We start from the raw sequence: 17763 nt of genomic DNA on the forward strand, positions 1-17763 counted from the left end.
CGTATTAACTGTACTAGTTTTTCTGCGGCGCGGAAAACTAACAATTGAATATGCCCCTTAGAATCTTATGTATTTGAATCTAAATATTAGGCTAGAGACCATTGGATGGATCTATTTTTCTTTGCACTTACTTCCTTAGCCCTTTTAAGAAAACTCTTGTGCAAACTGTACACAAGCTGTGCAAAAGGATCAGTGTAAACAGCGTTTATTTTCTCTCTGTTTGGACTACGAGGCTGATTCACCAAGGATCTTAACTGAAGAAACTTCTTATTTAAGTCTCCTGGACAAAACCATGTTACAATGCAAGGGATGCAAATTAGTATTCTGTTTTGCACATAAGTTAAATAGTGACTGTTTTTTCATGTAGCACACAAATACTCGATAGCTTATTTGTACACTGAAATTTAAAGTTGATATTTGTGTGCTATATGAAAAATCAGTCAGTATTTAACTTATGTGCAAAACAGAATACTAATTTGCACCCCTTGCATTGTAACATGGTTTTGTCCAGGAGACTTAAATAAGAAGTTTCTTAAGTTAAGATTCTTAATGAATCAGGCCCTACATGTGCAAACATAGCTTCAAATTCAAAGTAGAAAAACTATATGGGTGAGTAAAATTATGCTGAAATAAAAAAGAGATAGGTAGACTCTTCTGGGAAGTGATGACGAAGTGTATTCATAAAGGAATTTAAGTTTAAATTGGAGAAAAAAGTATAAGAAAAAAAGAAATATGGAGAAAGGAAATAAGCATACGAATATTCATACATTTAGCAAGTTAGACTGACAATTTGACAGTTGTCAGGGGCAGGCTGGGCTTGGGGGCTGGTGGGCATCTACCCCCCGGGCTGGTCCCATAGTGGGCTACCTTGGGCTGGATCATTAGGTTTTTTTCCTTTAAAATGTTCCAAAAAGGCTGCTGAGTTGAGTCTTGCCCTTCGGGCAAAAATTTGGCAGCCCTCTCCTGATGGTTGTTGACAAAACTGATCCAAAATAACTGCATATGTGGGTCCAAAATGGAAAGAAATATTCATCAATCAGATGTTGATCAGGATTCCTGGAAACAAATAATCTGTGTATGACCGGGAACTGCCGGTGTGTGCTGTCATCGGTGACCTGACATTTGTCGCTGTCATCGGTGACCTGACATTGATCACTGATGTGGGTCTGGGTCTATAATGATAGCAGAAGCAGCCTGAGACATCACTTCCAACCTCTCGCAAGCTCAAGTAGAAACATGGAAGCTTATAATGATAACCAGAATAGAAATCAGACTTGGAAAAAAAAGTGTGAGTCTGATTAGCCCACACTACACCCATTATATTTGTGGTCTGGCCCTTTTTCTAGTTGGCCACATCCAGAAATGTGGACTCTTGACTGGTATGGAAAGCCTATCTTAAAATATTTAATACATCAATAAATGTAATAATCCCCATACCATTGTGAAGTTAAGTAGTCTGGCACTGTATGTGTTATTCATCCTTGTTATCAGTCATTTTAGGCATTAAAAGCTTTCCTTCTGTGTGCTTACATATTACTACTGGCAGGAAATGTCATTGTTGTGAAACAGGCCACTAAACATCAAATACAAAATAATGTGAGGCTAGAGATTGTGATTTTGGTTTCTTCTAGACTTTTTGTTTTCATTATTCCAAATCATTCATCGTCATAATTTATTTATTTATATTGCGCCACTAATTCCGCAGCCCTGTACAGAGAACTCACTCAGATCAGTCCCTGCCCCATTGGAGCTTACAGTCTAAATTCCCCAACATACAAACAGACAGACTAGAATCAAGTTAATAGCAGCCAATTAACCAACTAATATGTTTTTGAATTGTGGGAGGAAACTAGAGCGCCCTGAGGAAACCCACGCAAACACAGGGAGAACATACAAACTCCACACAGATAAGGTTTCTCATTAAGGGTATATACACCCTGGCATTTAAGAAACAAAGTAAAAACACTAGTAAAAAAAATATGCTCATCAAACTCATAAATGTAATACATTTTTTTAGCTGCACTTTAGAGATCATTAGGCTCATGGTTTGAAATGATGCAAATGCATGGAAACAGGTATAGCCTCAAAAGAAAAACTTATTTTTAGTGTCACGTCCATTTACATGTGTTTTAAATGTAAAATGCATAATTCAAAAGCTAGTGGGTATTTACCTTACTTTTATAAAAATTACTAGGGCCATCTTTTCAAAATGGAAGATGTTGCTCCAATATGGTCATTCCAGATTAGGTGGCTTTTATATTTGTAGCAAAAAAGATATAAGCCAATATATGACGACTTTTAGGAGCAGTGCACATATGCTTGAATAACAAAGCCTGTTAAAAGGGAATATAAAACGTTGTACTTTGCCCTCACTTTTAGCAGAGGGATTGAAGCACGTTCTGAATGCCTCCCTGCAGCACAGTGTACTAAGTGTTAACGCCCCAGTAACACAGCAGGAAACAGAGAAATGAACACACACCGTGTGCTCGGCAGAAAGTGTGTGTGTACAGGTCCATTTGCTTACATTATTTTTGGACAATAAAGTGGTAAAGTGCATATAGCAGGGTTTGAACCCGCTTGTTGAATTGCTGACTTCAATATCCATGTGCATAACATGAGAAAGAGAAAAAATAAACTAAACCAATTAAATTAAACTAAACTAAATACAGAAGTATTACCTTTTTTAAAAAAAAATGAGCATTTCCTGCTCTGAATCGTGTAACAACATTTGGGAAAAGCAATTGTTTATTCTGTTAAAAATTGTATGGACAAGGTTAAATGACTACAGTTCACAGGGGGAGATTGAACTGCCTCATTGACAGACTGAAGAAGAACATTGCATGTGTAACACAGCTCATTGGAAACAATCACAAATTGCACAATTAAAAACTGCCAATGTAGCAAAACCCTACAAAATGTGTAAGCATCTAGGAAATAAAGTAAGTGTGCTGTATAATGATTTTACAAAATAAATAATCAGCACCTTATTTAACATAACTCTATTCAGGCCTGTTTTACAGAAGAAAATTAGAAACAGAAGTGTCTTATTCTAACACAGCAAGACACGACCATACACTAACTATACTGTACTCCGTGACATTGATTACTGTTTCACTGTTATACTTTATACTTTAAAGTCATGTAATACAGTTTTCACTGCACAAAGATAAAGCATTTTCTTTTGTCCTCTGATGCAAACAACAAAAGTGTCATAAGGCCTGTTACACACTGGCATTTATATAAAAAATGTAAGGCCAAATCACATGTGAATACTATTAATTTGTGTATGTGATTGATATGCAACTCACATGTGGTATACCTGCCCTTGATATGGCTGGACACGTTTACACACCTTTGCTAATGTGTCTCATTCATTTCAACAGCACATTAATTTCAATGAGATTTCCAGTGTGTAGCAATCCCATTGAAATGATTGGGCGGTTGAAATGAATGGGAGAATCTCAGCTAGAAAATATATATTTGTTTTTGAGGTGTGCCCACCCCCCTAAAATCCAGATCCAGCACCTGGGCTGGTTCCCACAAGTGTGGGTTTCCCCTACTAAACTGAAAACCAGCACCAGGCTAGACAAGCTGGCCACACTATAAAATGAAAACCAAAAGCATGTCATGTGGAAAAATGGAGTGCTCCTCTACAAGCCAAGGGCTGAAATACTCTGGGGTGTGATTTGGCTGTGGGTACTCAGGTAATGGGGAGGGGGATTGTAACACTTGGATTAGTATAATATAATATAATATGAACAGGAATCCATTAATCAAATGGCATTTTTGCAGGTGTTAAACCAAATGGAAATGTTTTTAATTACTTATCCAATAGGGATAGCCAAGTCAAGTCTTCTTCTTATAATCCAAACAGCAATTCACTGAAAAATCTAACTTTAATCCATGGGAAATAATATAAAAAAAAAAAAACAGAAGATGCAAACTGATCCTTACAGAGCCCAACTACAGAGTGAGAGTTAACTCAACTGGCAGAGATTCCCTTTAGCTACTTAGCCAATCACAAGCTGTTTCCATATAATTGGCTGGTGGTGAAGGGAAGCCTCATGTACTCCTGGCCTGGTGTTGTTTTTTTTTTCATAAATCTCTATTAATTTGAGAATAAATAATTTACCACTGATGTGCAGATCCATTTATATTTATAGCCAATATATTTCAATAGTCTATTTATTTCTTTGGGGTTTCTACAAATAGCACATGAAAAAATAAGGGGGAATAAAAATTCAGGTAGCATAAGTGTAGTACACACCCCATAAAGTAACACTTTGTGAAAGTTCATTTTGTTTTTTCTATTGAAGTGAGTCTTTTTGAACAAATCAGTGTCACCTTAGCACACCTGGATTTGGCAATTCTATCCCACTATTTCCTGCAAGAAGTTCCCAGCCCATCACATTGCAAGGGGTCTCCTGTGCACAGCCCTCTTTAGGTCATTCCACAGGTTTTCAGTTGGGTTGAGGTCTGGGTTCTAACTGGACCATTCCAAGATTTTGATCTTCCTTTTCTGAAGCCATACCTTGGTTGATCTGGATGTGTGCTTTGGAACATTATTATGTTGGAAGTGAAATTCCTCTTCATCATCAGCTTCCTCAGAGAAGCCAGAAGATTTTGTGCCAGATCATCTTGATATTTGGAGCTATTCATTATGTCCTCTACTCTGACCAGTACATGTAATGCCTTTGAAATTCTTGTATACCCCTCCCCCCCTCCTAATTGGTACCTTTCAACAATGGATTCCTGTAGATGCTTTGAAAGCTCCTTGTGGTCCACAGCTATCCGGGCAACATAGCAAACTGCAAGAAAATCTTATAGGAACAGCTGATCTGTATTTAGGGTTAAACACGATCAATTTCAATGCTGGCAGGTGTATACTATTCACCTTTGAACATTAAATGATGTATCAAAGTTGTTGATTGTCAGGGAGAATTATCAACTTGCAAAGAGCCCTATTGACAACAAAAATGTGGGTTACAGTTGGCGATAACATTGTTACTATCGGCAATAACACTTTCTATAGTAAGTTTTATTAGCTGTGGCTGGTAAAGACTTACCCATGCCTTTGCATGGAGAAGACTATTTAGCAATGATCACTACGGTATCTGTACTGCTGCAATAAATGTTCTGCTATTGACATCTTTGGATAGTGATATTAGAACAAAACCATTAAAAAGGCATTATTTTAATGAATTCATGTTTTAAAATGTTTAAATCATTTGTAAAAAAAAAATGAAAAACATTTTTTTTTTTATTTCCACATTAGTGAGACTGAAAGCCCAAATACGTGCAAGCCAGCTCATGGATGCCTACATGTAAGAAGACAGGCCTGACAAAGCGGTAATTTAACGTTTTCATAAATACCAACAATAAAGGGTTATCAAGGCAATACAAAAAAAAATTAAACCTATTGATGCAATTGCTGTTGCAATAGTAAATAACTGTGTCCTACATAAGGAGTGTAATAGAATATTGTATTTTACTTGGTCCAGAGAGGAGACAACGATCTGGAGATCATAAAACAACTAGAATCCATATACTAGAATGAGTTCTGATCATAGCGTGACAAATATTGTTAAAAGTTTATATTCCCAGTACACTCTGTCTCACATTTGATGACCAGAATTTTAATTCTAAGGAGACTATGATCTAGACTGCAAAATCAAAATTAAACCTGGTAATCAAAACTGTTCTGTAGACTGTTGTAATAAAGTAAAAATAAGGAAGTGCTAACTTATCTGCTCTCCCAATGTGTTTAACATTGAGTCAAATATACTTACTGACATTCAATAAATGTTATATTTATTAATCAACAACCAAAAATGATCAAAAAGCATACAAAAATATATATTAACTCATGAATCACTAAAAACATAAAAATTGAATGTTTCAAAATCTGGATATTTCAGATTAAGAACCAATAACAGCTACAGCCAGCCAGTGAAATACTATAGAGTATGAGGTTATTAGGTGTTCCTGGTCTCATACTCCACAAAGTTGAGACAATTCTATCAATCAAATTCTGAAGATCTCCTTCTCAGAAACACACATTCCCACTTTGTGGAGAGTACGTTGTAGAGTAAAATAGAAACAAAAGTTACGCTCCACAGTTCCTTGAGGGTTTATTGTTCACCCTTCCAGATATGGTCTTGAAGCTCCAATTTATCAGCTGTTTAGTCCTGTGTCCGAACACTTTTTTAGCAATCTTTAGTAGAAGCACAGTCCTAATGTGATAACCAGAAACTGCAGGGCACTAGGACCCTATGGAACAGGACTGTTTCACTGCGTCATACAGGAGACATTCTAGGACCCAGGGAAAACCCAAGCTCTGAGGCTGCTGGAAAGTTCCAGGGTTTTTGAGACATAGTTGAGAGGAGGAGCATCAGGGAGTGAGTGAGTGAGTGCTAAAGAGACACATGTTTTTCTGGATGCTGTTATGAGAAAAGGGAGAGAAGTGTCGTTGCTGAGAGTTAGACAGCTGCAGAGGGCTGAGGTGTGTTGTCAGCCAGAATACTGTATGTGCAAATATTTAATTACAGTGGCTACAGAGAGGCTGTTACTAAAGACAAGAGCTGACACCAGTTACAGTGAAGATGGAGCCAAAAACTATCTACACAACAGGAAACAGGTCTGTGCAATCAGACTGTGTATTCTCACTCACTACACAGTATATCCTACAATTTAAGAGCTGTGAGATAAATTAACAGAGACATTTGCTTAAGAAGTAAAAAGTATTACTCAACCTCCTACTACTACATGCAGCATGAAGTCAGGTATACCTGAATTACAGATTTAATCACCAGTGCCCACTCTGATGGTAATCTGGTATCTGAAGCATTCTGCAACCCATCATAACCTGAATATACTGGTCAAAGAACAACATCACACCTGACTTATTCTTGCAAGATCAGATTAAAGCACAGTGATAATAGCCCTGGCAGCACACTGCATTGTGTGATCCCAAGACAGTATCTGCTGTTTTTGATCGCTGTACTGAAGTTACAAGACTGCCATTATAATTATGTGCCTCCATTAAATAAAAGTGCCTTCTGTCCGGTTCTAACAGGTACACTTACAAAAGTCTGGCCAGAGAAAACATTTATGTTAATTAGCTCTGCTGAGGATGGACTTCTTTAAAGGGAATTCATTGACTGTGATATAATTTACTTGTGGTGTATTGTATGAAATTAATGTTCTTTATGATATTAGGGACTGAACTTTATTACTGGATTCTTAGACAGTTTATGTGACCTCACATATTCTAGGGTTAGAGTATTACGGCTGCAGCGCAGAACGCTGTTGAGTCTCTGGCCACGTGACAATTATCAAAAGGTACTCAAAGTACTGTGAGGCATAGTTGTAACCAAGCAGTTTACATTCTAGAAGTATTGACATATATGAATATTGTTATTGCCTTTGTTGTTCTGAAAGTAAGGCCCAGTAGTGTTGCCCATAGCAATGACCAAGTTAAATGCACTATAAGGTACTGTAACTGACAACTCTATTAGCTCAGGCCTGTGAACACTGTATTCAGATTGTACTTGTCGATGGTAATCGTATTACCGATGATGAAAAATATGACAGCCTTTACTCCTACAAAAAAAATCCAACTTGTCACAAAAACTAATAGAATATATAGAGACTTACCTGAAAACCGAAGCTCCAGATCTCCGATGGAAGCAGCATGCTGACAGGCAGACACAGGATTTTTAAAGCGGAAATGTCTGGACCCCGAAGGCTAAGTGTTTAAACACTTAACCCAATTAACATTGATCAAAGTCACACTGATGTCAACCTGAAGTGCCAGAATCCTGTCCAGAAGTATTTTAGTGACGTATTGTTCCTGCATAATAAATATTCCTCCTGCAGCTCCAGTTTGCCAGGAGCTATGTTGGACCTTCTGGATATATATGTAACCTGCAGTACCACCAAAGGGGCCACTGTGGTGCTTGAACTGTTTCCCTTCCTGCTGAACTAAGTTCATTTTCTCAGGATGATTTATACCTGCTGCTACTCTTTAAAAGACAGCCTCGCCCAGCAGTCTGGGCCAGATCATCAGGTCACTCAACCTGATAGGAAGCTTTCGCCTTTGACTCCTGTTCTTGGTTATACCTACCTGAGTACCTGTCTTTGTGGTTTTGCTGATTCATTCCAGTGCCGCAGACACAGCTTCATCTACCCTGTTCCTGAGTTATACACCTATGTGGATCTCTGTGCTTTTGCTCTCTGCAGCTCATTGCTTCTCAGTGTAACCTGTTCAGCTTACTTCCATCTTTACCTGCTCTCTGCTCTCAAGTGTTTCAGCATTACCAGGCTACTCTTCTCATCACCTTTCCAGAGGTATCCATCCCTGCAACCCGCAGGCTACTCATCTCACCACCACTCCAGAGGTGTCCAACCCTGCAACCCGCAGGCTACTCGTCTCATCACCTTTATAGAGGTATCCAACCCTGCAACCCGCAGGCTACTCATCTTTGCTTTCCAGAGGTATCTAACCCTGTAACTTGCAGGCTACTTGTCTCACCACCTTTCTAGAGGTATCCAACCCTGCAACCCGTAGGCTACTCATCTCTGCTTTCCAGAGGTATCCAACCCTGTAACTTGCAGGCTACTCGTCTCACCACCTTTCTAGAGGTATCCAACCCTGCAGTCCGCAGGCTACCCATCTCTCCACCTGTCCAGAGTTATATAACCCTGCAATCCTCAGGCTACCCATCTCTCCACATTTCCAGAGTTCTATAACCCTGCAATCCGCAGGCTACTTATCTCTCCTCCTCTTCCAGACGTATCCACCATGCAATCCGCTGACTAAAGCTTCTCACCATCGCTTTACAGTATTGCCTATTCCGCTGTTAAGATCTGTGGTTATATTACTACCTTACCAGTTATTTCATCCTGAACTTGTATTACCTGTATTTCTAATAAAACCACTTTGTTCACCTACTTTCTCTTTGGGAACCCTGACACTGACATCACTTCATTCACTTGGTGTCCTACTTGTATTGGTGACTCGGGGTCTCTGTCCTACTGCCGTGCCGAGACCGAAAGAACAGCATCCAGGGACCAGTAAAGATCCTCCCAACACCCACCTCTAGGGGTATCACTCTTTCCTGATTCTTCACATACAGCAATTTCTTCTGAGGCCTGAAGACTGTAATATTTATTCATCTACCATCTTTATCAGGAGATAAAGTGTATACAGTTTACAATAGTAAATGGCTAGCCTTTTGTTTATTTATTTATTCATTCACATAGTGTAACACGGCATTTAGTCAATGATGTAGCGGGTACTGCTGTCACAGAATCTGTCAGCTTAACAAGAGGAAATAAAAAGTTAAGCATGTTTAGCAAAGACCTAGGTAGGCTGAGGCTAATAAAGAAGGTGTTTTCTGAGTGAGGAGCTGCTGGCTGAGTATGAAGGTGTTGTTGCACCAGATATGGATATAATGAAATCAACAGTCTGTTAGCAGTGAAAATAACTGTGAATACACACTACTGAAAGTAGTAAAGGAGTAATACTTGTAATACTACAAAGCAGATACAACATCAGGTAGGAATAACATACGAGACATACTATCAGCGCACATAGGAATAATCATTGTAAAGCCAAGTAAGTGTTTGATCATTTGTCTGTAAGACATTTTATCTGAACAATTTAAACTCCGTATTATATACAGTGTTGATTTTCTCACAGAGATACACAGAAAGGAGGAAAGGTTCCTGTTCTGCATCTGCATTGTGCTTAGACAAGATCAAATTTGTTATATACTAACTACCAGCATTTGAACTATGCAAATTTTTGGGGTGCCATAATATTGGAGTGCCTTTCAGTCTTAATGACAGCAGCATTTGTGGTTGTACAAAAAAAAGGTGTATATACTGTTACCAGTAGGGGCGGTGAGAAGGGGGGGCAGGTACAAAGTACTGTTGCCTGGTCCTGCCTGTGTAGTGGGAGGAGTCACAAACTTGTTGTGGACCTACCCTCTTTATTGGCTAATTAACGAGCCCCAAGAAGTTGCTGAACTGGTGCCTGAAATGTTTTTTGACAGTCATGGTTACCAATGGGGGATCTAGCTATTTTGCTGCCTGAGATGGCAAACCAACTATTCTTTACACAAACCAACATAACCATTTATATTACTTCAGTGTGCAGTATGGAAACAGATATTGCCAATGAAATCATTAATGTATCTCTCATTGTTGTATCTATTATCATAGCACTAGAATATTCTACTGCTCCCAAGCTATGCTTCCAGAGACAGCTGCCTTAGACCAGTTACCCACAGGCGGTTTTGCTTATGTGCCACAAAATGCAAAAACTGCAAACCACATTGTGACAATGTATACAAGTTTTCCATATGTGGCTCCCATGTGGTATAACATGTGACATGCACTAGATGCGTTTGCATGCTTTTGGGAATGTATCCAGAAAGCAAGGGGTACAGATCATTTTCTATTTATTAAAATAGCCTGATCATTTTAATGGGGTTTAAAGCCTGGTGGAAATAAATAACAAAGGAGCAGCATGCAACCCCCACAAACATTCCTCAGTCCCAGAGCTAAACAACCCCAGCTGGTTACCACTTCTAACAAGGAAACCCACAATGTAGGGTCCTCCTGTTATAACAGGACAAGCCCCTCAGTGTGGGACTGGAACCACTATAGGGGGAAGGGAGGAGTAGTAAAGCACAGCACCCTAAGTCACATTGAAAAGCGCCGAGCCTTAAGGGCTGTGGGACAACACTGCCACACCAAGGGATCCCAGTATAATGGTAAGGGATCCATAAGACCCTGCTATATTATAGCATAAGAGTAATACCATGTAAATAAACACAGGCATGATTGTTAAATACACTTTTATTGAAGTAAAAATGTATTAATAAAAAAAAGAATCTTTCTTGTATTCCAATGTGATCTTCTTGCAAATGTTCCATATTTGTAATCCAAAAGAAAATCTTTCTTCTTGTAAATTTACTGGAGGTAAAAATGAAAAAAACATAAGAGACAATGCAAATTTGTCTGCTTGTTACCCTGCCACAGAATGAGACAAGAATCAGTTCAGTGGGAGTGTCAATAAACGCTCAGCCAATCAAAAGCATTTTTCCATACTAATCGTAATGTGATTGGCTTGCGAGGGGAGTCCTGGGAACTCCCTGTTTTGATCTATACTGATATGATAAAAATCTCATTAACAGTGTTATACAGAGGCATTCATGTAAATAACCTATTCCTTTCTCTGGCCCATTCATATAGAACACAACCCCTTTGAAATGGATGGAAGTTTGACATGAATGGGAAAAATAAAGCACAATGCTGATTTAACTGATCATATTAAGCCCTACTGTGTATATACACAATGCACTCCCATATAGATCATAGGCTTTTTCAAGTACTTTAAGTGCACTGAAATGGGACAAGTAGCATCTGACGCAAATGTATGCACAAGTATGGATGCAAATGGATATGACACATAGGGGCCAATACAATTAGCAGTGAGGTGCAGCAGTAGCATGGTGCAGTGTGTTTCTGCATGATGCTTTGGCAATGATCTTCGCTCCTTTTTTTTTGTAAAAAGAGTGACGTTTTCATTACCATAACTGCAGATAAGGCATACATAAACACAGCACTGGAGGTTACTATGGACCCTCATGGCTAATTGAATCTCCCTGCAAAATAGAATGGTTTTTATTTTTCCATCCATTTGCATGTTTTATATTTACATTACACATGAAAGTCAGGCGAAGTGTTTTAATGCCAGTGGTTAACAAGCCTCCTCATAGGGATACCTCTTCCTATTAACCAAGGATACCTCTTCCTATTAACCAAGGATACCTCTTCACTTCTCAACCAAGTGACCTATGTGTTAGGAGCTGGTGACAGAATTAAAGTCAGCTCCCCTTGTGGTTTGCTATCATGGATATTAAGTAAAAAAAAAATGTTCATGTTATAAACTGAAACTTTGGATAAGGAACACATTAAAATTAACCAGATGTCAGTGTTCCCTTCAAAAGGTGAATTTACTCAACCAAATTCTAAGAAAAGTGAAAATTTTTTTGATGGCCTTTACTTTCAATTAGATGCTTTATGCACCAGTTTTAGGAATCAACTCCAATGTAATAAAACATTAAGGCATGTTTATGTATGAATGCAGGGAAAATACTGGCTGCTTTTGGTACTTCAGCAAAAAGTACCATTATCGCACGTTTGCTGCTGTTACTGTGTGCTCTTTCATACTTGCCTGACTATTAAGTTATGCTCATGTTATAGAAATCAATAATCAAAAATCAGTCTATAAGAAATAAAAATAGCATGCTTGTATTATGCATTCAGCATAGAAAACAGCTATATGCTGTCCCACTTGGGAGGTTTCTTTGTTTACACTATATAACCCAGTCATCTCTGGTCTTTGTAGAGTAGGATAGAATTACTGTGAGAACATACAAGTTGATAAGTAATTGTAATGGTCATTCTCAAATCATGATTACTGGCTACAACATCTGTTACTAAGCAGCATAACCAGGTTTTTGTTTTTCCTAATGGGACAAAGTGCATAAAAAGCCTCAGATATCTGTACACTCACCCTCCTTCTATTTGAATAAACAAATATTATATACTATGCAGTCTCTGTCATATAAACAATTTAATCTTTACTCATTCCTTCTGACCTTGATTAAACCATCCCCAGCTTTACATTACTCTAACGCTGTGAGGTTACATGAGGTCGGGCCCAGACTGCTAACATTAATATTTACATGATGCCCCAGTACACTCATTGTGCTTCCCTTAGGCATGGTCTGGTTATTCACACTCAGATTGGTGGGAAAACTTCATCTTTAAAAGGCTCAGTCTCAGCAAGTTGTTTGCTCTTGTTTATGCTGAGTAAAAGTACCTATCACTCCCCTTCCCCCGTACAGCTGTGTTCATTAAAGAGGGTTCTGAAATAAAATCTTACATCTGACAGTAATAGAATCCATTGCTGTAGGACAACAGAGTGCCATTGAAATTGCAACATCAGTTTTCTCAGTATGAATGCCTGACTTCAGGAAAAGTGTGACATTTCTGAAAACCTGCAGTGTTGAAAAGGACAGATCAACAAGCGCTACACATGTTTCCCCTCACTCTGACTGTCCTTATAGACTCTGGCGGTAAAAGGAGGCAGGACTTTGGTTTGCGAAATATGGAAACGAAATTAAAAACAAACTTTTAAACTAGAAAATAGGTTCAGGACCAGATGTTAGCCAATATTTTTTGTAATATTTACCAAATGCAAAAAATGTATAGATTTGCAGCAACATTGTTATAGATGTCATAAGGAAACAAGGGGAATTGTTTGTAGAATTTGGTACATCATCATCACCATTTATTTATATAGCGCCACTAATTCCGCAGCTCTGTACAGAGAACTCACTCACATCAATCCCTGCCCCATTGGAGCTTACAGTTTAAATTCCCTAACACACACACACACACACAGCCACACAGACTAGGGTCAATTTAATGTTAGCAGCCAATTAACCTACCAGTATGAAGAAACCCACGCAAACACAGGGAGAACATTCAAACTCCACACAGATAAACCATAGTTGGGAATTGAACTCGTAACCACGGTGCTGTAAGGCAGAAGTGCTAACCACTTAGCCACTGTGCTGCCCCATGTACATAGCGCGACAATTTAAAATTTGAATAGCTTCTACACTAACAGAACAGGTCATACAGCTAACAGCAGAGGATGTAGGGGAAACATGCAAGAGAGATTGTGGTACACAGGCAGGACGAGAGGCAGGCAGGCATGGACAAGAAGGCACAAAAGAGCAGAAAGATAGCAGTAATATGACATTAGGGAATTGGGGGGCAAATGGAAAAATGAAGGTGCAAACCTAGGCGAGGAGACAAAGAGAAATAGAGGTGCAAAGATGGGTGAGTAGGCGGGAGCAGACATAGGAAAACTTGCGCTTTACAATGAATCTTATAACTTTTCCAACAATATGCAACAAACACTTCAATCCAGTTCTTTCCAAATAGTCCAATGACTGATGTGAATTCACAAAGCTTCTTTCCACATCAGTAGATAGTATTCCTTAGATGGAATTCCCCATAATATATGGGATATGAAAAAAACAGATCATAACATACATAGTGTTGTATGTTTTAAATATGTAGTAGGATATCACATATCATGGTAGTGTTACAGTGGATTCACTTATCTAGACTATCTTAGAACCACATCCATTATTGCACTAATAAGTATTCTGAAAGAAATAGCCAGTCACCTTCAAGAAAAGTGTTTTATAAGCTAAGTCATATGTCTAGCAGCACTTATGAGAAAGTTCTTCTGGAGGTATGAATCCAGTTTGTAAATGCGCTTACTTGAAATTAAGTGGTTATCACACATATCAATATTGATGGTTCTCCATACCCATAAGATGTCTCTTATAGGATTTGGTCATTTTCACATTCAGATAGTATATGCAGAATAAAAAGGATAGCATATGGTGCATTACCTCACAAACAATTCTATGTAATAAACATCTAAAACAGATAAAGTAAAAAATCAGCAGATATGATAAAATTTGCAGTTTACAACAAAATAAAAGAAAAAGAAAGTTGAATAAACAAGAACACCTGGTCTGCAGACCCCACACAAAATGAGGTATGGTGAATATCCCGATACACATTAGAGGCAGCCACATATAATAGAGGAGCACTCCCAGTTATATATTATTTATTTATCTATTACATCTATATGTGCTTGTTCAATATATCATTCCAAAAACATGGGCATTAATATGGAGTTGGTTCCCTCTTTGCTACTATAACAGCCTCCACTCTTCTGGGGAGGCTTTCCACTAGGTTTTGGCACATGGCTGTGGGAATTCGCATCCATACAGCCAAAAAAGCATTAGTAAGGTCGGACACTGATGTTGGGCAAGAGGACCTGGCTCGCAGTCTGCATTCCAATTCACCCCAAAGGGGTTCATTGGGGATGTGTCACAACCAGTAGGGTGAGTGGAGTACCCGTACAGTCTGCTCACGTTGGCACTACCTCCTAGAAGGTGCGGGTCTAACGGAGTGGGAGGTTATCACCAGAGGCTCCCACAAAGACGCTTGGTTTTCCCGGCTCCCTGACAGCAGGTCACGGTTCTCCTAGGAGGTGATGAGCGAAACTGTAAAGAGATCCAGGACTATACCTAAAGATGCTTCGGATAAGGAGTACCAGGATGGCTGAGAGATTAGGAGACAGTAAAGCAGTGTGCTGATTAACACAGGAGGCTGGTAGCGATGGTAGCAAAAACCTGCAGAGCATTACCACAGGGTAGTGGAGTAGACACAGAGGCTGTGATGATCTGCGGATAGATGTGCTAAAGACTTCAGAAAACAGTTAGCATTAATCTGCAGAGCGTTACCACTGGGTAGTGGAGTAGTCACAGAGGCTGTGATGATCTGCGGATAGATGTGCTGGAGACTTCAGAGAACAGGTAGCAATCAGGAGCCAGGGAACAGGACATCTGAACAGGAGAGTAGACCTAAAGATCTGGCAACTCGGTAGAGAAGCAGGTGCTTTAAATAGACAGAGCTGACAGGCAATTAGCCAATCAAGAGGATGCAGGAAGTATTGAGCAAACCAGGTGTGTACCTGCCCAGTTCAGCCCAGCAAGTACATGCAGAAAGAGGGAAACAGGTGAGAACAGTGACCATAATGCAGGTGTAGCTGGTGCAATGTGTGACAGGTTGAGATCAGGGCTCTGTGCAGGCCAGTCAATTTCTTCCATATCAAACTCAGGAAACTATTTTTTGATGGTCCTCGCTTTATGCATGGGTGCATTGACATGCTGAAACAGGAAAGGGTCTTCCCCAAACTGTTCCCACAAAGCTGGAAGACCACATTTCTCTAGAATGGCATTGTATGATATAGCATTAAGACTTCTCTTCACTGGAACTAAGAGGCCCACACGTATCCATGAAAAATAGTCCTAGACCAAAACTTAACAATAGGCAGTACACATTTTGGTAGGAAGCATTCTCCTGGCATCCACTAAACCCAGATTCAACCATTAGGCAGCCAGATGGTGAAGCGTGATTCATCACTCCACAGAACGTGTTTCCACTGCTCCAGAGTCCAAAGATGATGTGCCTTACACCACTCCAATCGAATTTAGCATTGTACATTGTGATCTGAGGCCTGTGTGTTACTGCTTGGCTATGGAAACCCAATCCATGAAGCTTCCGATGAACAGTTCTTGTACTGACGTTGCTTCCAGAGGCAGTTTGGAACTCGGTATGAGTGTTGCAACCAATGACACACGATTTATATGCAGTTCAGCACGGTCCCATTCTGTGAGCTTGTGTGGCCTGCAGCTTCATGGCTGAGCTGTGTCGCCTCTAGATGCTTCTGCTTCACATTAACAGCACTTACAGTTGACTGGGGCAACTTTAGAAAGGCAGAAATTTGACAAACTGACTCTGAAAGTTGGCATCCTATGACAGTGCCACTTGAAAGTCACTGAGATCTCCAGTATGACCCATTCTACTACTAATGTTTGACTATGCAGATTGCATGGCTGTATGCTTTATTTTATGCACCTGTTAGCAATGCTGTGGCTTAAATGATCAAAAACGAGAAGAGTTTGCAAATACTTTTGGTCATGTAGTGTATGCGTTTTGCTGTACAGCTACTCAGTTATTTTTTCAAATATATATTCTTAGTTCTATATAAACATAGGTCTGCTTGTTTCTCCATAGACCAATATCTGCTTCATTTTTCATACACAGATAATTGCTTTATTCTACAGACACAGATCTAGGTTCTAGCCTAAATCCATCCCATGGCATTTGATAGTCTTTTCATGTTGGGCTTAGATTTGCCTGCATGTGATCAACTATGTAGTAGAAGGCTTATATGTTGCACAGTCGGAATCAGGTCTTGCAGACCATTTTTTAGTGGAACTCTGCTCAGGCCCACATGCAGGTTGGAATCACAATCTCCAAATACATGATGATTTTTGATAGCCTCTCATATTTTAAAGTGCATATTGCGCCTACGTCATACTAGATGTATTCATTCCATAACAGCATTCAGATATCTTGATGTTAAAATGCACGATTTGTCCTGTAATCTGCATCTTTGTGATGTAACAATGGTGATCTAGAGCAGACAGAGCTGTTTTTAACATCTATTCTGTCTGCTCTAAGCAAATGTGAGTAATGGCGTCTTATAGCAAAACTCTGATTAATTGAGAATAGGATTACAGTAGTGCTACATTTCTTCAATTTTATTTACAATCCCCCAACCTGTTATAAACAGCTCTTTCTTTAGACATAGTACAAATGAAATAAAAAAGTAAAAATGTTTTATACATAAAATCAGTATTCGATACGCTTACTCTTGAATTTTACTCTGTACTACATCTGTTCTGTCCTCTCTTCTCATCTCCTTTTATGTTCTGTCTTTCTCCTTAGTCTTTTGTGACATTTATTCACCCCATGTGTTTTTCTCACATGCTCTCTCCATTTCACCTGTATTCTCAGTTATGCTTTCTGCCCATATGTTGTGTGTGTCCACTTGTCTGCTCTCCTCACCTACTTTATTTTACCCTTTTCACATGTATGTTCCCCATATGAGCTCCTCGTATCTGTTTTGTATTCTTCTCCATGTCTGCTCAGATTTGCTCCCGAGTTTTCACGGTGGTGGTCAGCATATCGATGCTGACTACACCGACAACACTTACCCCGACATCTTCAGTCCGTTACCTCCTT

General features: G+C 39.2%; 1 protein-coding gene across 6 annotated transcripts in view; it reads right to left on the reverse strand.

Moving 5' to 3' along the window:
* The window catches only part of SNED1 (sushi, nidogen and EGF like domains 1), a 123009-nt gene that overhangs the window by 78099 nt on the left and 27147 nt on the right, over nt 1–17763 (reverse strand). Inside the window, exon 1 of one of the 6 annotated variants that reach the window (XM_075201789.1) lies at nt 17736–17759. The exons of the other annotated variants lie outside the window; for them this stretch is intronic. The gene's annotated coding sequence lies outside the window, so the exon portion shown is untranslated. Of the gene's footprint in view, nt 1–17735; nt 17760–17763 lie in introns of those variants that run through there. 6 annotated transcript variants of the gene reach the window in all.

Source organism: Mixophyes fleayi, chromosome 3, assembly GCF_038048845.1.
Source record: "Mixophyes fleayi isolate aMixFle1 chromosome 3, aMixFle1.hap1, whole genome shotgun sequence".
Taxonomy (NCBI): domain Eukaryota; kingdom Metazoa; phylum Chordata; class Amphibia; order Anura; family Limnodynastidae; genus Mixophyes; species Mixophyes fleayi.